The sequence below is a fragment of the Acartia tonsa genome, chromosome 12 (genome assembly GCF_053477335.1).
Source record: "Acartia tonsa isolate MP-2025a chromosome 12, ASM5347733v1, whole genome shotgun sequence".
NCBI classification, from domain to species: Eukaryota; Metazoa; Arthropoda; class Copepoda; order Calanoida; family Acartiidae; genus Acartia; species Acartia tonsa.
This window is the reverse complement of record NC_137271.1, coordinates 21176048-21199967: the sequence shown is the minus strand read 5'-3', so window position 1 is coordinate 21199967 and position 23920 is coordinate 21176048. Positions and strand designations below refer to the sequence as shown.

The following is a 23920-nucleotide window of genomic DNA, read 5'->3' as shown; positions in this document are numbered from 1 at the left end:
AGCATCGTATTATATCCAGTTTTCTACGAATATAAAAATGTACAATCATAAAATCAAAAATGTTATTAATCTTATAATTGCACATTCTACATATATCCGCGGAAAGCTGGTTATAATACGATGCGAGAAATAACTATTCTTTTCTTTTGGTTGGACTGGGGTGTGTTTATATTTCCGACACCAATAACTGATTTTTAAGACCCAATTCAATATTAGAACAGGGTCCCAGCCCTGATGTAAGATTTACAAAAGCTCGTTCTTCCTCTATTAATTTTACTTTAATTTGTTCTAAATTTTTGCTTTAAGGGTGTTGTTTTTTATTAGAATTTACAAAGGTTTCCATCGATATTTTTTTGCTAGTTATATTAAATTTGACAATCCCTTTTTGAATGTTAAAATTTCTAATCTAACCCATGCGAAAATAATTAAAATCGAATTAGTATAAATAATTTCTTTTATCTATAGATAACCACAAGATTACAACTAAAGATAGTATGAGGGATGGGACATTATTTACTAATCCACAAAGTTTTATAATAACGTTTTCTTATTTGTTAGTTGAACAAGTTTGGGGACTTTTGTTGAATTTTGATAGATTGGTTAATTAAGATGAGTATCCAAATTGTTTCATCTACTACTTGTAATCTACAGAAGAGATAATTTTGTGTATCATCATTGGGGATGTATATAAATTTTTTGGCCATTGTCTTAGCCCTTTAGATCCCTAGAAAACCACAAGATTACGACTACAGATAGTACAGAGAGAGTATAAAAATAGTTTGACCACTTAACCTGATTTAAAATTGTTCAACCTGGGAGTAAAAGGTTGTTAATCCCCTCAAAATTTGAAACAAATCATTTTACCCTCTCAACATTTCTCAAAATAAATTAAACTTAAACCTTTGAAACCCATCTAAAAATAAAAAGCTTGGACGTCCCTACCCTAAAGCCTAACAGATGTATTTTTTGATTTTCCAGTAAACCTAAAATCATTTCGTTGACCTCATGCCAGACATTCAACTGGTTTACCTAACTTTCGACTTGTTTCGACTTTCTGTCAAGCTCTAGGTTATTATATTGTACCCAATCTTCCCGGGAATCATCATTTCAATAACTTAATTATATAAGACATTGTTTAAATATGAAATTTTAGTTTGATATTATATATGATTATAAATTGATAGCCTTAAGGGCAGTAAAAAAGTTTTCTGAAAAGAAAAATTTAACTTAAACAGACTTATGGAAATAATTATCTATATGCAGGGAAAAGGTACAATGGAGGATTGAAAAATTTGGATTTTTATTACACTAGTCCCCAAAGTTTTAGAAAAAAATTTCTTATTCGTGGGCTCATCAACTTTGGGGACTTTAATTGGTTTGGTCATTTAACTTAGTATCCAAACGTTTCAACCACTAACTGTAATCTACAGAAGATGTAATTTTGTGTATCATCATTGGTAATTTACATCAATTCGTCGGTTATTGATTATTATCCCTATAGAACTCAGACAAGGGACAGTGATTCTGAGTGAAAATATTCCCTGAACCCACTTCCTTCTTACCCATTTCCCTTTAGTTACAGCACAAAACAAGTTTCACACCAAGTGACGTACCACAAAACATCCTAATTCTCAGCAATTTTAGAAGGAATTATTTTGCTGAATAACAGCCCCTGATCTTTGTGTCTTATGATTATAAGAAATTGTTGAATGATAAAATTGATTTAAATTTGCATAAAAAGGTTTTGTCGGTCTGATGACTTTTCAAAAGTGCACAGGATTTTTCCCAGGGTTTGCAGGGGGTGCGCTTAGGTATGATAAACAGGGATATAAAGGGATAAGACAATAATTATAAATAAATATAAATCCCAAATAATGATACACAAAATTACCCTTTCTGTAAATTAAAATTAGTGGCTGAAACGTTTTGATGCTCAACTTGATAGATCAACATATCACAATTCAATAAAAGTTCCCAAAGTTGTTGAGCCAACAAATAAGAAAACGTTGTTATAAAACGTTGGTGGACTAGTGAAGAAACATAGCCCAATGTCCCATCTTTACCTGCATAATATAAAGTTGTATCTTACTTTTATAATTTAAAGAAACACTAATTTAAAAAATCAAGCCAGTATTTAAAGGGGGGAAGGGTGGACTTCTTTAAAGCAATCAAAACTAAATAGGTAGTCAAATTATTTTGAGGGGGGGGGGAGGCGTGGTTGAAGATCTTGAAAGAAAATTAATTCCGTGTAAGAAAAGGCTGTGTGATTTTTATGATTGCAGAAAAAAAATAAAAAGTAAGTCTATTTTGTGTTGAATCTAGTAAGAAATATCCAATCCATTTATAAAAGTAATAGGATATTTGTACCAACGAAATTCGCTATCTATACTATATACTATACTTCTTCTTTACAGTAAGCTTATCATAAGTTCTTTGGATGTTTTAAAAAATATTTTAGTTGAGATTATCTAAATTCTTTCAAGTAAAACCGCCTCTAGAAAATTACTTTTACAATTGAGATTCAAAAAGTGTGATTTTTCTTGCCCTCCCCCATACATACCTTACTTAGACGATAAATTGATGTAGATCCTTAATGATGATACGCAAAATTACCCCTTCAGTGGATTAAAATTAGTGTTTGAAATGTATGGACACTCAACTAAAGGAATCAATCCATCAAAATTCAATAAAAATCTCTAAAGTTTCTAAGCCAACAAATGCGGAAACGTTAATGTAGACCTTTAAGGACTAGTGTAATAAACAGTCCCCTCACACCCTGAGTTTATTAATACAGCAGTAATTATCAGGGAGTAAGGGAGGGGACAATGGGCAATTAATTCAATTTAAGAGGGTTCGCTGAAAAGCAATGAAAACCAGATTTATCAAGAAAATTTTACCAAAATTGTAATGGGATCATGGTAACCTAATTAAGAACAAAATTAGTTCTAAGAAAAAAATCATTTACTTGAAAATTAAATTATCAACACATCACAATGTAGTAAACATTCTGTAATTAATCACTAGAAAAATCTTGTTTAGAACTACCTCAACCCTTCTGATATATTTATAACTGACCCCTCAATTCAAGCGGTTCTTAGATTACTTAATACATAAATATCACAGTAGAGTTTCTATACATGAAAAGACATTTTCTTAGGAAAAAATATTTGTTAAAACCAGCGATATATAACAAACTTTTCTGTCTGCATATTCAAAACTAGCTCAGCTAGTTAGCGGGGCATTTATGCGCAAGTCCCCAAAATCAGTAAGAATCTGCTGTATTCGTGCACATTCCCTTTAAGCCAGTCCCCAAAGTCTGAGACTCCTTAAAAATTGAATATTCGATCCATTGTCCCCTCCCTTACTCCCTGAGTAATTATTGAACACTGTCACTAAGCTGATGCATGCTTGCTTATGATGTATCAAGTGGTCAGTCTGGACATAATATAATCTTTTGACCGCTTAAAAGGGAAGGAGAGCAAATATTAGGAAAGCAGGGGGGTATTAAGAGTAAATTACATTTCAAACGATGAACCAAAAAGAGCTCTATTGTATAAAAGGAACACTTTTACATTGATTTCGTTAGTGTGCATCTAAATTTACAAATCGTCAAGGTAAGTTAAAGTTATCATTATATACTTATTATTAACAATTAAAACTTCATGAACTATTTGAAGCTGCTTGACTTAGGTTTTTTTATGATTGAGTTTTTAGAGGCTTTTATTTTACTTCTAATTTAGTCAAAGAGCGATTTACAACCAGATAGAAATGGGACAAAGGTCTGTTTATTACGCTATTACCCAAAGTTTTACAACAACGCTTTCTTTTCTCGTTAGCTCAACAACTTTGGGGACTTTTACTAAATTTTAATTGGTTTGTTCAATAAGTTGTTTGTTCAAACATTTCAAGAACTTTCAACCCTAATTTTGTGCGTCGTCAGTTGGGGATAAATGTCAATTTATCGGCCATTGTCTTATCCCTTTAGATCCCTGATTATTAACTCGCTGTAATTAATGTTTAATTCAGTTATGTTTGTATTATTAGATGAAATTCAGTCTAGCTCTCCTCTTTACTGCCATCCTGTTTATAATCACCCTACAAGCTTCTCCAGCTAGAAGGGGTAAACAAATTTATTTTTTCGGTTTGCATCAGGACAATTGACCGCTGATAGGAATATTACAATGATCGTATAAGTTTTTTTTCTTCAGATATTTAATGGCTCATAAATTGATCAACAATAATATACTACTATTCTGTAGACTTCTTCCCTACCAATACTTTTATTTTTTTCCTGCCTTCTAATAATGATATTTCTCGTATTCATTCGAATCCGGTGGATAGGAACCGGTTCTCATCCATACGAAAAAACTATGTCTAGCATCGTATTATATCCAGTTTTCTACGAATATAGAAATGTACACTCATAACATTACACCACGGGGCTAAAAAAACTAGTTTAAATCTTATAATTGTACATTCTATATCCGCGGAAAGCCGTTTATAATACGATACGAGAAATAACTATTATTTTACTCATTAAGGTGGCGTTAAGATAAAGGCTGGAGGAATCAAAGGCCCCCTTGGAGGATCAATAGGCGGTGCAAGTATTAAGGTAAGTGAAATTTTAATTTGCAAACTTTTCATGATTTGGTTGCTTACCTAAATATGTCACAACGTCAAAAAATTTTGTTTCTTTTTGATATTTATTATTTATTTGTAAATTATTTCATTAATCATGATTCTAGTTATAAAAGGTATAAATTTTACTGTGGATAACTTAAAACGTCTCAAGACAAACATTTCCACTAATTTTAGAGGACAATTCTCGAAAAAAAGCTTATCTAAAACCTAGTTTCTAAGTAAAGGTTGCGTGATTTAAATTTTAAAAAATTACTGAAGACTGTGTAATGTGTATTTAGCTTCAAATTTAATCTTTTTTTAAAAAATCTACTACTAGTAAAATCCTTAACATTTTAGGTCGGGAACGTGAAGATAAAGGCTGGTGGAATCAAAGGTCCCCTTGGAGGAGGTGTTGGAGGCGTTAGTATTAAGAAAACACGTGGATAAAAAAATATGAAACAGAATAGAAAAAATAAGCTTTTATTTCACTGTCCAAAGAATTCTAGTTAGTTATTTATCGCATTTTATTATAGAAAGCTTTCCGCGAATATTAAAATGAAAAGTTATAAGCTAAAACCAGTTTTTTTAGCTCCTATACTAAAATATCTAGTTTATAAAATATTAACTAGTATAAAAAATGCCAATACTACAAATATGATTTTAAAGCTTTTACATAAATCTCATTATTTTCTCTTAAATTAAAAAAAATAGATTGTTGTAAATACAATTTTGTGTATTATAATAATTGTAAAAATTTGACTGATAATTATTTTATTTTACAAATAAATTTATATATTGCTTAGTTTTAGTGTTGTTAGATATATTTAATCAATAACAGTTATATATAGATAGTTTTTTTTTTCGCCATTTGCAAGATATTTTTCTATAAACGGGGTTTGTACGCGCCTCCGTTCGTAACAATTTGCCATTTCCGTTAATTTAGGCATCTTCTTATCGATTTCATACTTCGCATGGTGATTCCTGCACGATTTAAAAAGCATAGCAACTCTATAATCGTCCATTAAAAACAGAGTACTGTTTTTATAGCTTCTAAACAAAAATTTTTTTTATTATAATATCCATTCGATTTTTGATTCCTAGATCATTAAGATACAACATTTTAAGCGAAGTACTCCATAATCAAGTCCTTAAAATATCATTATGTAATGTATTGTTCATTTTGCATTAATATTTTGCTTTTTAAGCTTTGAAAATCTACAAGTGTTCATGTTTGTTTGTTCATGTTAGAGATTTTTCAATTTTCTCACCCTTATTCTAAAACTGCTGTCTTTTACTAAACAAGGATGACAACATCCATAAAAGCGAAGCTCTGAAACGATATGACAGACTAACATTAACTTTTGCTGAGTGTCAGAACTGAACATACAAAATATGAAAATATAAGGTTTGACAAAATTATGCGTAAATTTGTTGCAAAACTTCTTAAATACAGAATTTTGTTTAATGACATACTGACATTTTAATACTTGATTATAGAGATGCTTCACTCATAATATTGTACCTTATTGTAATAGGAATCAGTAATAAAAAAAATCAGATCATTCGGATAATTTTATCACATAAAAAATTGTTCAAAAAAGTAAAAAAATCAACATGTCTAAAGTGGACGTACGGACATTCTGGTAACGATTATAGAGTTGCTACGCTTTCTAAATCGTACCTAACTACTACAGGAATCACCATGCAAAGTTTGAAATCGATAGGACAATTCTAACATGCCTAAATTAACGACTAAAAGCTAACTATCTCGGACGGACGGACCGACCCTAATTATGGAAAAGCCTCGCTTTTAAAAAATATCTACTATATTCGCATAATTTTAACTTTAGTTGACCTTTACCTCTAAAAACAGAAAATTTATATGTACTTAAAATGCATGATATAAATTATATAAAACTTACGGGTTGAATATTTTCACTGGATAGAAGCCCTTATATTTACCAAACGTAACACATATACCTAACAAATGGATATATTGACAGAGGAAAATTTCGTTAATTCAATTTGCTAATATGGATCTGATTTGTTGGTCAGTTCGTTCATCTAGTTGAAGGGGAGTGGTTATTAGGGGTGTAGTTAGTAACTAGCGTAAGTATTACTTATTAGAGTACATGAAAATCTGTTGCAATATTCAAGTAATAATATATTAATTACCTAACCAGATAAACCCTAGACTAGCAAAATGACAAAATATGGAGCCTTCTTAAAAAGGACAAATATGAATCAACCCTGATAATAAGAAAATATTTAGATAGGACAACATATACCAACAATATATATAATTTTAGCTGTCTTAGGGGGGCAACACTAAGTAAAATTGACAACCTTTACATCTAACCCCCAAATATTATTTTAGATTTATTTTACTTGTTGGTTATACTATACTTTACTCCTGCTTACTTATATTTTGGAGAATCGAATATGTTTTAAGATTTGATTAAAAATCTTCCAAATTAAGCTGACATTCCTATTTTAGGAACTTCAAATGTCAGAAAGATATGTTTGGGGTCTTAAATTTTCAACTTTAACTATATAATTCTTTTAAATGTCCACCCTCATATAAATATATTTTCTATTGTAATCATAAAACAAGGATAATAACATCATCAAGAAATAAATCAAACCGATGTAAAGTAAGCTGTTTTTTTGGATATCTACTTCAATAAGATCTTTAGAAACTGCTTTTCAGTTTTCAGAGAAGCTTTGTATTGATTCTGGTAAGGCTTGAGGCTATTTGCAAAATTGCACTAGAAAAGTAATCGTTTTAGGATCTGATTAACGTACATATCTTATTAAGGGCAGCTGCCTGTAAAATTGGACCTGATGTAAACAGATGTAATACATACAGTCTACTATCTTTAAAGTAGCTATGCTACAAAAAAAGGCCTATGCTGCTAAGCCTAAAGCCTTAATTTTACATATAAATAGTCTTCCTATACTTGGCTTATGGGTTAGGGTAAAAGAGGGGACAATTATTTTGAAAAAAAGGATGGATCAATGCATAGACGTCCAAGGGGAGGGGGGTAATGGGGTGATTACCCCCCCCCCCAAATGAATTTGGGGTTGCCGTAGTCACCCCCAAAATTTTGGATTTTCAATTTTTACCCCACCCAAATAAAAAAAATGAAATAAAGATTACCCCCCCCAATTTTTTTTAATTTTACCCCCCCCCCCCAAATAAAAAAAGCTTGGACGCCCCTGGATTAATGGATATTAATTACTTATCAGCCTGTTTGATTACATGGTAGGATGGCTAAAAATAATTAAAAACCCAACTTCCTGATATGTTTATTGGCACCAACTCTATGATATAGACAGACCTTTATCTTGAAGTTGTAACTCTGCATTATAGTTACACTTCACCTTTTATGGGCCAGAATTTTTCCTATGTCTTTATAACTATCATCATGCAACTGACACAGCAGCCATAAGTAAATATGCCCTAAGTTGTTATGCAGTTTGGACCGAGATTCAAACCTATCACCCATTTGTATAGATAAAAAGTGAAACTTAAGAAACTAAGGAAAGCTTTGAATGCAATTTGCATCTTTGACTGTCCTGTATACCTTTTAATTTTGTGAAAAATTATCTTTAAACTTTGTTAAGGGACCATGTTTAATTTTAATCGAAAGGGGCATGCTATGCGTATTTAAAAATCTTGGCAATTTTGCGAATTTTCAGCAATGTTTCTAACTTTGCAAAGATTTTAAATACTTAATTAGGAATGCACTATTATAAAGATTATAAAGGTATAAATGAAAGAGGGCTTCATTTTTTTATTTAGATTTTAAATGATTTAAATATTTTTGGTTAAAATTATTTCTGTTTCTTTTATTCCCCCCCCCCCCCGTTCTAATTTTAGTTTATTTTTTTCGGGGGGTCCTTTTTCTAGGGGCAATCTAGTTTTATAAACCTTTCCAGAACCTATGAGAAGCTACCCCGTAAATGTGAACCATATCGGTTCAGCTGTTATCAAGATCTTTTGTTACACACAGATACAGATCCTGTTACTTTATTATAGGGATTTTTCTTACAAACATTCCTCTATTATCTTCTATGTCTATTTCTTTTTTGTTCTATAGTAAATATATACTTTCTTTTATGCTAAGATTTATGTTATTGTATTAAATTATAACCATGAAGGATACAGCAATACATATTTTTTTAAATCATCAATTTTAAATTTATTGATAATTTTGTGAAAGATTGATAAATTATTGAAAGTACAACACACTTCAAGGGTGTGACACCTAAATGTAAGAATAGGGGAAATGTTTTGGCCCCTTGGTTACCACTCTTATAGGAAATTCAGTAAAATTATGGTTTTTGGTAATACATCCTTTTAGTTAATGAGTTTCCATTCAAATTTTTATTTCTAGTATAATGGAAAAAACGTATGTATGTTTCTTCCTATCTAATCCTTACAATAAATGAGAATAAATGATATCAGATATGATAATTGATAGTTGATGGCCTTATAAATGTTCACTAAAAAATTTAGACGAAAGTTTGGAGATATATTAAGAACCTAATTAACATATTTTACAAAGATGATTTTTAGTTCTAATTACATGTTTGATACCTGGTTAATTTTTAAAGTGTGTGGGCTGGGGCCAAGTGGTTTATAGGGCCTAGAGCAAGACAAGGGCGTGCAAAACCAAACTTTTACAAAATGCTATTTATATCAAAGAAAATTTTGCAAGACCGGTTGCGTTGTAGAACACAGGTTTATTTGTATTTACTTCAACGGCATCTAAATCTGCATGATTAGTGTGGAAGATTAATGGAATATCCTTATACTAAAGTAACAGGATGTTTCTGTGTTTGTCTGTATGTATGTGTGTTTGTGTGTTTGTACCGAAGGATCTCGCTAACCGCTGAACCGATCGGGTTCTCCTTAACAGGGTAGCTTCTTATAGGTCCCGGGAAGTTTTATAACTATTTTGGGGGAGGGTACTTCCACCCTCCCAAGAGAAATCGCCCCTAGGAAAAATTTTTTTCTCCCGAAAAAGAGACTTGAACGAAACATAAACCAATTATTTCTCTAATTAGATATTTTAAATAAAAATAAACATTTAAATGCCACTAGAGGCCTCTAGGGGCGTAGCCGCTAGTAATATAATATAGTAAAGAGGCTGCAGTTATTTGATAAATTTGATTTTGAGTTTTTTTTATATAAGGACATGTAAATAGAATTTATTTCATAGTGCTTTTCAGGACTTCTTTATTTAAAGACTTTGTTGCTTTTCTGGAATTGATTAAAAGGGTTATCTAACAAACACAACCTATTTATGCTATTATTTGAACCAAAATTTTTTTTTACTTATTAATTGGGAAAATTTTACTTCTTTGATTAGACATTGTTTAGGCACACCCAGTGTTTTGTTTAAATAAAAGGCCATTACAAACTATGTATTTTTATCATGGTTCAGAACTGTTTTAATCTGGTGGAACTATATAGTTTTTTGATTTTGGATAGTGGTAAAAATTGTTGATAGTGAAAGTAAATATGCGCACGAAGCACACAAACATTTTTTTAAGGATTATTTTTTTTCTTGGGGGGGGGGTATATTCCCCTCCAAAATTGTTTGGTAGGGGATAATCACCCCTTTACCCCATCCCCCCTTGGACGTCCTTGACTATGAAGCCATATGGAATTGAATAAAATCGTCTACCTTCAACGCAACCTATTTTAAGTGTTTAGTCTAACCAAATAAGATGCGCCCCAATTATTTCAGGGAATGCAATTAGATATTTTTAGCACACACACACACACACACATGCTTGACTATATGTAAAGAAACATAAAAATGGTCGGTTCCGCATTTTGCAAAGTTAATATGTAGGTCTTATATGTTGGTCTGTAATGCTTATAAACCCTGTCGAAGCATTGTCTTGACATACAATCTATTTCAACTTTATTGTTAATTGGCGTTATAAAAATTATTTTGCCTTAAGCCATTTCGCCTTTTAATTCAATTAAGATAATAAGTCAGCCAGTAATTATTTTCTTTTATGGCTTCAAACCCGATGAATATCCGCTGGATTAGAACAGGTTCTAAGTCATACTGAAAAATAATGTATAGTATCGTATTACAGACAATTTTCCCCAAATACTAAAATAAAAATCAGAAAATTAATTTTTGTTAAGCCGGGCCTACGGCCCCTCGGGGCTTGTAAAACTGGTTTTAATCTTATGATTTTTCATTTTGATATCCGCGGAAAGCTGTCTATAATAACTATCATTGTTGCTATAATGCTGACTTAAAATATGGAAAAAGAAGGTAATAGTATATGTATCAAGAAACTGGCTGACTGACTTATTTTATACATATTCTTTAGCATAATAAATAATATTTCCTTTCATATAAAATAGTAAGTTTTTATGTTTGTCTCTTAGGATCTTACCAACCACTCAACTAATTAACTTTTTATTTTCAGTGAAGCTGAACATAGGCCCCTGGATTGATTCATGCTTGATTTTAGTCGTCTGATGGTTTTAGGCTATTTTACTAGCCTCATTCCCCTAGATGCTAGACCGCACCCGCTAGCAAATTATATAAAACTATTATGACAAAGGCATTGTGGCTTGAAAAAATTCTTATGTTGATATAAAAACAGCAGATGTCCTTTATTCAGTTCTAGTGGCTGTGCCCCCAGCACTTAGGAGGTATACAAATAGCTTAAAACCACCCCAAGTTTTAGATCTTAAAACAAAACAGCCTAAACCATCACAGGACCTATGTGAAGCTTTCCTGAAATAGAGAACCCAATTGGTGAGATCTCAAGCTTCAGACAAAAAAACTTACTACTTTATATAATATCCACTAGCGGCTTTGCCCCTAGCCTCTAGGGACTTTGCCCCAAGAGGTGATAAAAGAAATTAAGGCAAAAATCGTAAAGGACCATGGAAATCTCCTTCAAAAAAAAGGACCAACGAAATCTTCTACAAAAAAAATAACGGACAAAGGAAATCTTCAGCAATAAAAAAAAATGGGGGGGGGTTTGGGGGGGGGGGGTTTGGGGGGTTAGGGGTGTCCCACCCCCCAAGAAAATAGCTTAAAACCACCACAGGACCAATATGTAGATACCCTGAAGAGTAGAATCTGATCGGTTCAGTGGTTACCGAGATCTTAAGGGACGGACAGACAGACGGTCAGACGGACAGACGGACAGACATCGTTCTTCTTTGTATTATAGATAGACACAGCGTTTCGCCCTTTTAGGACTCATCAGTATGGCTCAATTCATCAGAGTTAATTTTGCACGTGGCGGGGCTTAAACCGGGAACCATTTGATTACCAGGCCAACACCCTACCTATTGCGCCGTTACCCCATGACAGGTGAGAAATGAAATTTCGACCAGAGAGCTCAACCAACTTATGACGAGTTGGGGGCCTTGCACTTATGGCTAATTAGTACGTTTTTTATATAATAGTATATAGTATGTGTGAGTTTGAGTAATTTTGTTTGTTTTCTTAATTAATATGAAAAATGTATTGAAATTTAGTTTCGTATTGCACTATCATTTCAAAAATGTAATAATTAGGAACTTTAAGTTGTTTTATTTTCACCTATAGGCCTCTAGGGGCACTTGAGGTAGTTGGAGGTGAAATTCAATCCCATTTTAATCGAGTGGTACCCAACCCGAAAATAGCTATAAACCTTCCCAGGAGAATCTAAACTTTAAAAGAGAAGCGTATCGGTTCAGCGGTCAGCGAAATCTTTCGGTAAAGACTCAAAGAGATCATGTTATTCTTTTATAAAAGAAAAGCTCACTTTTCTTCAGTTGCATAGTATAATTATAGCTGCGCTACTTATACACAAACTTGATCTTGCAGAGGTTAATGTATGGAAATCGATATATTATTACTTGGATGTTGCAACAGATTTTCATGTACCCTGACAAAGTGTACTAGTAGCTGGTTAAAATTTGCCCTTAACATTTTCTTCTACTGGATAAACGAAATGACCAATAAATGAGGACCATTGTAGCAACCTAAAATGATGAAAAATTTTCCCCTGTCAATTTATCCACGTATTCTATATCCATTGGTATGAAAAAGTTTTGATAAAAAGTCGGGTCCATTTAATTATCTGAATATCTATCTTGATATAAGAAAACAATTTTGGTTTGCATTTAAGCAGGGCTCGGCAGCCGCACCTTAGCGGCACATGAGCCTCACTTTTAATCCTGATTGTGTGCAAAAAAAGTAAATTCCGAAGATATAGATTTTCTGTTTAGAGAAAGGTTTAGACACCAAGCTAAATTTTAAGGTTGTAATATGACAATTTTTATTGAGACTAACACTCGGCTGCCAAGCCCTGCATTTTAGAATACAATTTACAAAAAAAGAGGAAGTATGCCTTGCAATGATAAAACAGTGACATGAACATGCCAAAGAAAGACAAAAAAAATGCCTTAAACTTTTCCGCATGTCAAAAATTACCGCTTCCTCTTATAGGAAGTCCGTTTTTTGTCTGTTTATATATTTCATCATAATATTATGTAATCTGTAGAATTTCATTGTGTGGGCACTTGAGATGGTTCAACTTTAGTTTTGAAAGAAATTTTTGAAAAATTTGGTTTAGGCCAGTTTTTATGGGCGATTTTTGTTGGTAGAATTGTATTATCATCTCCCAAATTAGTTATAAACCTTCCAAGGACCTATGAGAAACTACACACTGTAAAAGTGAAATAAATTAGTTAAGCGGTTGGAGAGATCCTTCTGTACACACATTATCTTTTAGCATTTAATGTAGGCTTATTGATTCTAGATTTGGTAGGGAAAAATATATTTCGTCCCAATAATGATTATTTAACAAATTTAGATTCTGATTTTTATACCTGATAATAAATGTATAGTTATAGAAGTATAATCCAGACATCTATTTGCCCAACGTGATGGATACTCTTTTCGTCTGCTAGCAAATTGCCCTCTGTTCTTTTGTTGGGCTTGGCTGTTTTAATATTTCCGATGCTATTAGCTGATTTCAAAGTCCCAGTGCAAAATCGGGACATGGTCCCCGCTCTGTGGCAGAGTTTCATAAAGGTCATGTCTTCTCTATTCTTTTACTTTAATTCCCCCTGATAAACAATCTTCAAATGTATTAAATGGATACAATTAAGAAAAATGAATAAAACATTTTTAAACAGATAAGAACACAAGAGTTTGAACTCATTTAAAATGATCACTCAGGCCTTATTACCCTGTTAATCTTGTGTGCTAATGTTATATCGACAAAAAACTCTTTGCAATATGTTATTAGAATAACGTACTGCCAGTTTCTATAATGTATTACTTTATATATTATTAAAATAACAATATATTAAAATAATGTCAGTCTTGCGCACTTTTATGAATACCAAATAGTCGACATTAATAATGTCATTCGTATTGAAATATCGCTGCTATGTCAGCCATTTCTACTTTTATATTGTATCAGCCACCAGAAGCTAGATTCTTAAATTTTACTAGAAAAAATTTCGCTACTTCTTTGGGCTTCTTCGCCAAAGTTTAACTGGGTGTTGGATTAGTCCCAGAGGGGAAGGGGACATTGGGCTGTTAATTACACTAGTCCCCAAAGTTTTATAATTACGCTTCTTATCCGTTGGCGCAACATTTTTGTGGACTTTTTATTAAATTTTTTATTGGTTGGTTCATTCAGTTGTGTGTCCAATTGTAATCTACAGTGTGGTTTATTTTGAGGATCATAACAATTTATCGTTGTCTTGTCCCTGTAGATCCCTATTTAGTCCGGCAATTAAAATGATGTATGTAATGTACAATTGTATGGCCTAAAAGATTATAATCTGTACAGGAAGGATAGGCAGTAGACATTTGAATGATTATGCTTTTTTTTTATTGGCAGAAAAGTTTGAGGCAAAATATATAGGTAAAACAAGTTGTATGAACTATAATCTAGGTAACAAACGTATTAACCTCCTAAAAACGAACAATAACTCTTATAGAGTTTATAACTTGATAAACAGACAATTAAAGTCTAAACAAAAGTGTACATAATTTTTAATAAGGGGGGGGGGGGGCTGTACTCAAATTTTCAAAATTGAAAAAAAAAATTCTAAGAGGATATTACCAAAATTGTTGTAAAAAAGCTAAAAAATCAGCATGTTTTAAATATACGTACGTTCTTAGTTACTATACTTCCTAAACCGTACCTTATTGTTAAAGGAATCATCATGCGAATTTTGAAATAGACAATCCTAACATATCTGAAAAAAACCCCAAAACGGACGGACCTATCCTAATTATAAAAAAGCTTCACTTTCAAAAATAAGTGAACTAAATGTAATTTACATTATATTTTTTTTAAGCAAAAATAAATATAAACACTTTTCTATAAAACGTTTGATAAATAGTTTTATGTAAAAATAATAAATTTACTGACCTAGAAGGACAGACGGACAGACAGACCCTAGCTATACATTGTTTTCGATCCCTAACAATTACTATTGCATTGACAATATATATTCTATCATTTGAAAATGACATTACACAATAAGTAGGAACTACAAAAATTACTCAAATTTTATTGTTTTAGCTTTTTTGTCTGATTTTTGTAAACAAGTACAATTATTTTCATAAATAATTCAATATAACTGAAGATTATTTAATTAGAAAAAAGATTATTAGAATGGTGTATATAATAACGCTAAAGCAACTGATAAAGTTTTTTAAAAATTTTCTCGTATTCATTCGAATCCGGTGGATGAGAACCGGTTCTCATCCATACGAAAAAACTATGTCTAGCATCGTATAATATCCAGCTTTTTTTACGAATATAAAAATGTACAATCGTAAGATTAAAACCAGTTTTTATGCCCGCTATATAAATAAAACAGGTTTTAATCTTATAATTGTACATTCTATATCCGCGGAAATCTGTTTAAAATACGATGCGAGAAATAACTATTCTCAACCTGTAAAAATATACATTTCACGTCGATATAATCCTTCCACGTGGAAGCGCTGGAAAGTGTCATGTGTGACGTCATAAAAATGTGTCTAAAATTTAGGGATAAGTAGAGAAGTGGAAAGGAAACTCCTAAAAAGAGATGGATAAAAAACGTATTTTTATGACTTCACACATACACTTTTCCTCGCTTCTTCCCGGTGCTTTTTCGAACAGGCTCTTAATCCACTGCTTAACCTATCCTACATTAAGCATCAAAATAATAAAATTTCGATGAATTGAAATTATTTAAACGAAAAAAAAACAGGAATTAAAATGTAGTGACCTGCGGAGTAGCCTTACTACTACTAAAAAAGACTTATAATTGTCATGTTTGTTTAATCATAGTAATTACTAGAGTTGGCTCGATATAATTATCTCCCTATTGGCTAGATTTCTATATGCATATCTATTTCTCAATAAATATATTTTCCTCACCCGGCATTACTATCTAAAAGAAAGTAAATATTTAATAATCTAAATGATTTTAAAAAGATTTTTTAAATTATATTTTTTTCTTTACATTACCATCACCAAAGGGTTAATGATGATGATTACAATTTTAGTTTAATATTTGAACACACAAAGTGTCGCCACAATCAAATTCTTTTAAAACAGAGTTTTCTTAAATTTATCATATTATAAATTTAAATTTTCTTTTTTATGATTAGAAATTAAATACATTGATAAAAGGTAAATAGCAACATGAAATTAAAAAAAGGAATGTATTTTTAATAAAGTAAAATAATGGGTCTTATCGTTCTGGGCAATGAGAGTTTATTATGGATTATTGGAGCACTATGAGTTTTAAACAAATATTTCTTGGAAAACTTGAGCTCGTTTATAGACATTTATTTCCTATATAGATCTGACATGGATCTTGAAGCAATTAAGCAGGCCGTTTTGTACATGTTAAAAATTGGAAGATTTCATTAAATAAAAGTTATCGCAAATATACTTAGTAAATAAGAAGAAAAAAACTTACAAAACATTATTATTATATAATTAATTTGTTTGTAGCTTAAGGTCTCCAGAAATGATTGAGTTCTTCATTTTGAGGGAGATGTAAATCGGTCCCATTATGGTTTAAGTCTATTCCACTTTTAGAATCAAGTTTAAGGTTTTTTATGAATTCCCTAACCGTTCTAATTCTGATCCCCTAGATGCAAGAGTGCAACTGCTTGTATGTTTAAAAGTAACAGGATCTGCGTTTGTGTATTTATCATAGTTCTGTTTGTGTTTGTCAGTAACAACGAGATTTATCTTACTGCTATACTGTGTCGTTCTCCTTTACAGTGTAGCTTCACATAAGTCCTTGGAAGGTTTATAGCTATTTTGGGGGAGGTTACCACAACCCTACCAAGAAAAATGACCATTAGAAAAAAATATATAGTTATTCATCAATGTATCTTATTTATATATTATTGGTTTGTCGTCTTTTAATGCTTTTCACATGCCACACATATTTTTTTTTTGAGTTTAGGTAAATGTTTTTTTTTAAATTTTGCAAATAATGTTTAAACATGTTAAACCTAAATACTCTAATATATGAAGACTGTAGTCTACTTTGAGAAAAAATACTCTGATTTGATAGCTAACCATTTCTAGATTAATAAAAACTTTAACAAAAATAATCACGAAACCTTTCAATGAAAGAAGTTAGATGATTTTATTTTTATTTTCTTATAGTGCAATGACGATTTTGATAAAGCTGTTCTATATAAGTGTTTTGGCCTTTATACACAGTTTAATCAAATGATATTATTCACATCAAAATTTATCCCTTTTAAAAGTTTTCCTAATACACAGGTAAATTAAGATAAGTCTCATGGACGTATGGATATATCATTACTTGGATATTACACCAGATTTTAATTTTTACTAATTAAGTGAAACTCGCAGATGGCTAAAATAACTATCCCACCTATCCACCCTCTATACTAAATTCCCTCCCCGTCTACTGGATGAACAAAGTGACAAATGAATGAGTTACATTATATATCAGCAACCCAGATTGACGACAATTTTTAAAAGCGAAGCTTTTCTATAATTAGGGTCGGTCCGTCCGTCCGTACGTCCGTCCGTCCGTCCGTACGTCCGTAACGGATAGCTTTTTCCGTTAATTTAGGCATGTTAGAATTGTCCTATCGATTTCAAATTTTGCATGGTGATTCCTTTAGTAATTAGGTACGATTTAGAAAGCGTAGCAACTCTATAATCATTACCAAAATGTCCGTACGTCCATTTTAAACATGTTGATTTTTTTACTTTTTTAACAACAAATTTTTATGTGATCTAATCATCGGATTGATCTGATTTTTGGTATATTGATTCCTGGGACAACAAAGTATAATGTATTAAGCGAAGCAACTCTATAATCAAGTCCTAAAATTGTAAGTATGTCCATAAAAATTTTCCTGTATCAAGCAGTTTTTCAACAAATTTACTTACAATTTTGCTTTGACTCTTATAAATTTATATTATGATAATTAAGTTCTAACACTATACAAGTATTAATGTCCGTTTGTCCTACCGTTTCAGTGCTTCGCTTTTATGGATGTTGTCATCCTTGTTCCGTTGTAATTAATGTGTGTCCCGAAATATAATTAACAAATTCTAGGGATTAAAACTTAATAAGTAATTAAATGTTTAAGGACAACGATTGAGAAAATGTGTTTACAAAAAGTTTAGTACCATTGTAATTTCTTGTTCATTGTCTCATCCCTCAAGGAGAAAAAAAAAGAAAAATACATGATTTCTAATGATGATGTCTACACCAAGTAGAATTCATCAATGTTATATCGTATTAGTTTGTCGCAGGGATCTAAAGGGATAAGACAATGACCGACAAATTGATGTACATCCCCAATAAATGATACACAAAATTAACCCTTCTGTAGGATTCATTTAGTGGTTGAAATGTTTGGAAACTCAACCAGATGAATCAACTAATGAAAATTCTATGAAAGTCCCCAAATTGATAAGCCAACGAATAATAAAACGTTATTATTAAACTTTGGGTACAAGTGTAATAAAAAACCCAATGTTCCCTCCCTCCCTAAATAACCATACTTTTCATGTTTAACAATAAATGTTTCTATAAATGGTTAGTATAGTTTGAGCTACCCCCCCCCCCCCTACATATTAAAAAAATGGAAAAGGATGGCAACATCCAAAAAAAAGCACAGCTCAAACATTCAAGAAACAATTTACCATAATAGCCAAACACGGACAAAATGACAAATTCATATCTTCACTGGAAATAATAAATGTAAAGGATGGATATAAAGGATAGATGTATAATTGTGGTGGAGACCCTTTTCGTCTCCTAGCAAATTGCTTCCAGTTCTTTTGCAGAGACTTGGCTGTAAGTATTTATATTTCCGATGCTATTAACTTATTTCAAAGACCCAATAGAAAATGGGACAGGGTTCTAACCCTGTGGGAAGAGTTATATTCTTTTGCTTTAATCTAGAAACTTTTAGACAACTATATCTGATAACAGCCAAGAAAATATTGTTTTTTCTTCTAGAATTCTCATGTACACCAAAGCGTAATATTTGAATTACATGACAAGGTTATGTAAAGAGTTGCTAACTTGTTTTTCGAATCTTCCTTTGAATTTCAAACCTCTAGCTTTAATAGCAGCTGAGTTAATAATAAACTTTTGACTTTAATAATAGATTGATTGAGAATCAAATTAAGTTACATAAGAAAGACTTAGAGGTTTGGGTCAACATTACATTTTCAAAATAGATTCACTCCTTCAGATTTATATATAGCAGTTAGATTTTAAACCTTTCTTAATGTTTTAAATCACTTAGTTTTATTCGAGTTTTTAAATCTTATTTGATTTTTACTCAAAAGCAATCATAGTAAATGAAAACATGGATCTATGACAATGGTCCATAAATTAATGTCCATCCCCAATGATGATACCTAAAGCTTTTCTTTAGATTTAAGTCATTAGATGGTTTTAGGCTAGGGGATGCTTGGGGCGCAACCGCTATTATAAATAAAAGAATAAACTTGAAGACTAAGAAAGTCCCTTAATGACGTCATAAAAATGAGGGATGAGGAGAGGTAATGAAAACCCCCAAAAAAGAGATGGATAATCCCTTGTTTTTATGACGTAACATGCTGACTTTTTGAGGGACTTCCTTCGTCTTCATAAACCTTGGTTGACGATAGAATTAATGTAAAGGTTTAGTGATTATTTTAGGAATATATTTATTTGTTTAATAAAAGCAAACTAAAATCACTTTTGTAATGAAGCAAGATTTAAATCCAAAAAGAAATAAAAGAGCCTAAAGCCTTCTATGGACCTATGTGAAGCTTTCCTAAATAGGATAACTCAATTGGTTTTAGTAGTTATTGAAGTCTCAATTGATTTCAAACTTTGCATGGTGATTCCTGTAGTAGTTAGGTACGATTTAGAAAGCGTAGCAACTCTTTAATCATTACCAGAATGTCCGTACGTCCATTTTAAACATGTTGATTTTTTTTACTTTTTTAACAACAAATTTTTATGTGATCTAATAATCCGATTGATCTGATTTTTGGTATACTGATTCCTTGGACAACAAAGCACAATATTATAAGCGAAGCAACTCTATAATCAATTTCTAAAAATGTAAGTATGTCCATAAACATTATTCTGTATCAAGCAGTTTTTCAACAATTTTATTTGCAATTTTGCTTCGATATTTATACATTTATATTCTGATTATTCAGTTCTGACAATATACAAGTGTTAATGTCCGTTTGTCCAACCGTTTCAGTGCTTTGCTTTTATGGATGTTGTCATCCTTGTTCCCTCTATGACTTTTGTCTTTAATATCTTAAATATCATAAAAATAAGGGATTATCCATCTCTTTTTTAGGGGTTTCCTTTACCACTTCTCCTCTCATCTCCTTATTTAATGACGTCACATAGATCATTTTTAACACAATTTTGCAGCATTTTGGTCTTTCTCCCTTTTCTCTCTATTTCTCTCACGTCAACTCTATAACTAACTTTGAGCGTCTGTCAGACTGTCCGTCTGTCTGTACAAGTAATGAAAAATATTATTTATCTTCTATTTAAGATATAAAGCTGATTTGAATTAGACATTATTTTTTCCGTCGGTGTGTCAATAATGCTTTTGGAGACACTATTTAAAAGCGAAGCTTTTCTATAATTAGGGTCGGTTCGTTCGTACGTCCGTCCGTAACAGATAGCTTTTTCCGTTAATTTAGGCATGTTAGAATTGTCCTATCAACTTTGCGTTGTGATCCCTGCAGTAGTTAGGTACGATTTAGAAAGCGTAGCAACTCTATAATCATTACCAAAATGTCCGTACGTCCATTTTAAACATGTTGAATTTTACTTTTTTAACAACAAATTTTTATATGATCTAATTATCCGATTGATCTTATTTTTTGTATACTGATTGCTGGGACAACAAAGTAAAATATTATAAGCGAAGCAACTCTATAATTAAGTCCTAAAAATGTAAGTATGTCCATAAACATTATTCTGTATCAAGCAGTTTTTAAACAAATTTACTAACAATTTTGCATCGTTTGTCCTACCGTTTCAGCGCTTCGCTTTTATGGATGTTGTCATCCTTATTTTAGGTAAACTTAATTATCTTGACTTTTATTAAAGTTTTAAAGCTGAGATCTTTGGTGAATATTTCTATGACTTATACACATCCACTTTATATATTTATGTCCGTCTGTCTTTCGGTAATATTATGAGATTCATTTTTACATGTGCAATATGATTTACAAAACTGCTTCTAAGAATAGATTCCAGATTTAATTTGTGGAATATTCTTATGAGCGATAGATAGATCAACCCTTTTACTCCTTTTACCGCATGTATGTCAATAATGCTAGTTTTTTTCTTGGCCTTCTAGTCCATTTATTTGACTTTACTTGATATTTTGCTATTTTTTCTTTATATATCTGTGCTAATTATAGACGTTGTCATCCTTTTTAGAGTAGCTATCTTATATCTATAATTATAAAAAGAAAAAAATGACAAAATATATATCTTTGTTTATTCTTATTCAAAATTCTTTCTTGCTTGCTATATCTTCTCTCATCCTCTCTATTTTTTACTGTCTATCTCTTTCTAATTCTGTCTATCTCTCTCTCTTTGTCTATCTGTCTAACTCTCTCTTTCCCTGTGAAAGGAAAGTAAAAATAATGCCCAAAAAGTTTCACTAAATATATATTACATATATAATAAACTCAAAATGCAGGTCGCCGAAAAGTTTTTTTTTAAAGGGATGGGGGGGGGGGGGGGTAAATTTTTGGTGCAAAAATGGTGGTGAAAAAAGAGAGGGCATGGGGAGGAAAATTATTTCGCGCGAAAGATCATTTTACCACGTATGCCTGGGACCGGCATTTTACGTGGCATTTTGCCGCCAAACAACCTGGGAGTGCGCGCACTGATCCACGTGGTTCAACTTGGCAGAGGATTGGCGCGGAAATGCGTTAACCCACATATGTAACGTCGGTGTGCCTTAAAACTCCGCGGAAAGATAAGATTAGCCAAATTTGATTTTGAAAAAAGAGCCCCAAAAAAGTGTTCTTTCTCTAAAAGTGTTTCTCGGGCACTGAGCCCACTTTAAATTAATGGGAAACAAGGGGAAATGGGAAGATTGTTTCCTGTTCATAGCCCCTGCGGGGCATATTACCTGCATTGCCCCAAACGAAAACTCTTCCCCACCGTAATTTTCAATTTATTTTTAATTTTGTGGAGAGGGGGTTTTTGTGCACAACAAGGCACTTTGTGGTAAAACATAAAAAACACTTAAATTTTTTAAAACGTAGGGTTATAAAATTTAATCAGCTTATATTTCTAAAAGAGAAAAACCTTATTAAGACTTCGTTGCAGACAAACAAACAGACTGACTTATAGATGCTTAGCTTTTAGAAAACACAAAATTTCGCGGTTTTCACGGTGCATTTTTCTGAGCGCCGATTTTTAGTGGGGCATTAGGATACAAAATTGTCGGAGAAGGGGGGGGGGGTAGAGTAGGGTGCAAGAATTTTTTTTAATGGGTTACGGAAGAAGGGAAAAATACCCCCTTATACCCCCCCCCCCCTCCACCCCTGTCTATAGATCCTTATTTTTTTCTGGTGAAGAAAATGTTATATATTGTGGTGCAGGACACTTCCTCACCACAGTTCCATTCCAGACATCAAACCTCACACATAGATAGTTAAACATACAAAGGAATTTATCCTTACCTTGAGCTGCTTAATTGTATAGGCAGCGGCGGTTGCTTTGTGATACTTTTTGAGCAGCGGCCCACGGCTGCTTTATAATGGTCAAAACGTTTGTCTGCTTTTCTTTGCAATTTTTTTGGCAACAAAGAAAAATTGTTTTCATTCAAATAATTCTCTCAAAATATTGGACAATTTTCTTTTTTTATTATACTGCATATCAATTTGCAAAGATAAATTGTGCATAAAGTTAATCAAAACATTTTTCACAATTAAAACTTTAAAAAAGAATTCGATATTTTATTAACTTAAACTAATATTCTTTATCACAAAGAAAAAAAACTAGCTAAAACCTCATTTTTTTTTCTTAAAGTTCTTTACAGACATTTTTTAATTTTTATTTTATGATATACAAATGTTGATACAACATCATTTCAAATTTCAATATTACTTCTTAAACAAAATTTAATTAAGTAAATATAAAACGTTTCTCTTCTTTAAAGTCATTAAATAAGGAAACCAAGCAAAATAAAGCAATTATGTAATAAGTAATTTTAAACGTCTTTTTTATTACATTGCGTTTTTCCACAATACAATCTGCCCTGTTACATTTTACCTTAAATAAACTTTTATTCTCGATAATATTATTTTACATTCTTTTTAGCCTTGGTCTAAATTTTTTTCTCATTCAAATAGTATAATGGAGAAAATAAATAGGTAAATTTTGTATATCTATTTCTACTAATTTTAGTTTTCTATCTTTTAAAACATGTAAAAAACCATGTTAAAATTATTCTATTTTCTTTTTAAAATAAGAACAAGCATATTAAAGAGTAAATAAAGATTTATATTTTTCTAAGATTAATATAAACTAGTAATAGTTGCTTCGCTCCTAGCTTCTAGGGAAGGGCAGGTATGTTGGAAAATAGCCTTAAACCCTTAAAGAATATTTATAAAGCCTCTCTCAAAAGCACAGTCAAATCAGCCAAGCAGTTTCAGAGATCTTTAGCTTTAGACATAAAAAACCCTAGGTACTACTTTTGAAATAAGCTAAAATATGGTTTAAGTTGGTCCTTTTTTTAGC

General features: G+C 31.7%; 1 protein-coding gene and 1 long non-coding RNA gene across 3 annotated transcripts in view; both read left to right on the top strand.

Moving 5' to 3' along the window:
• Nucleotides 1-3520: 3520 nt before the first annotated feature.
• LOC145333406 (uncharacterized) lies at nucleotides 3521-5423 on the top strand. The gene is made up of 4 exons (XR_013884496.1): nucleotides 3521-3614; nucleotides 4045-4120; nucleotides 4542-4612; nucleotides 4978-5423. It is a non-coding gene; the product is annotated as an uncharacterized LOC145333406 (long non-coding RNA).
• Nucleotides 5424-22778: 17355 nt separating this feature from the next.
• LOC145333396 (uncharacterized) overlaps nucleotides 22779-23920 on the top strand; it is a 94723-nt gene continuing 93581 nt past the window's right edge. For both annotated transcript variants that reach the window (XM_080178514.1, XM_080178512.1), the window contains exon 1: nucleotides 22779-22846. The gene's annotated coding sequence lies outside the window, so the exon portion shown is untranslated. The remainder of the gene's footprint in view (nucleotides 22847-23920) is intronic.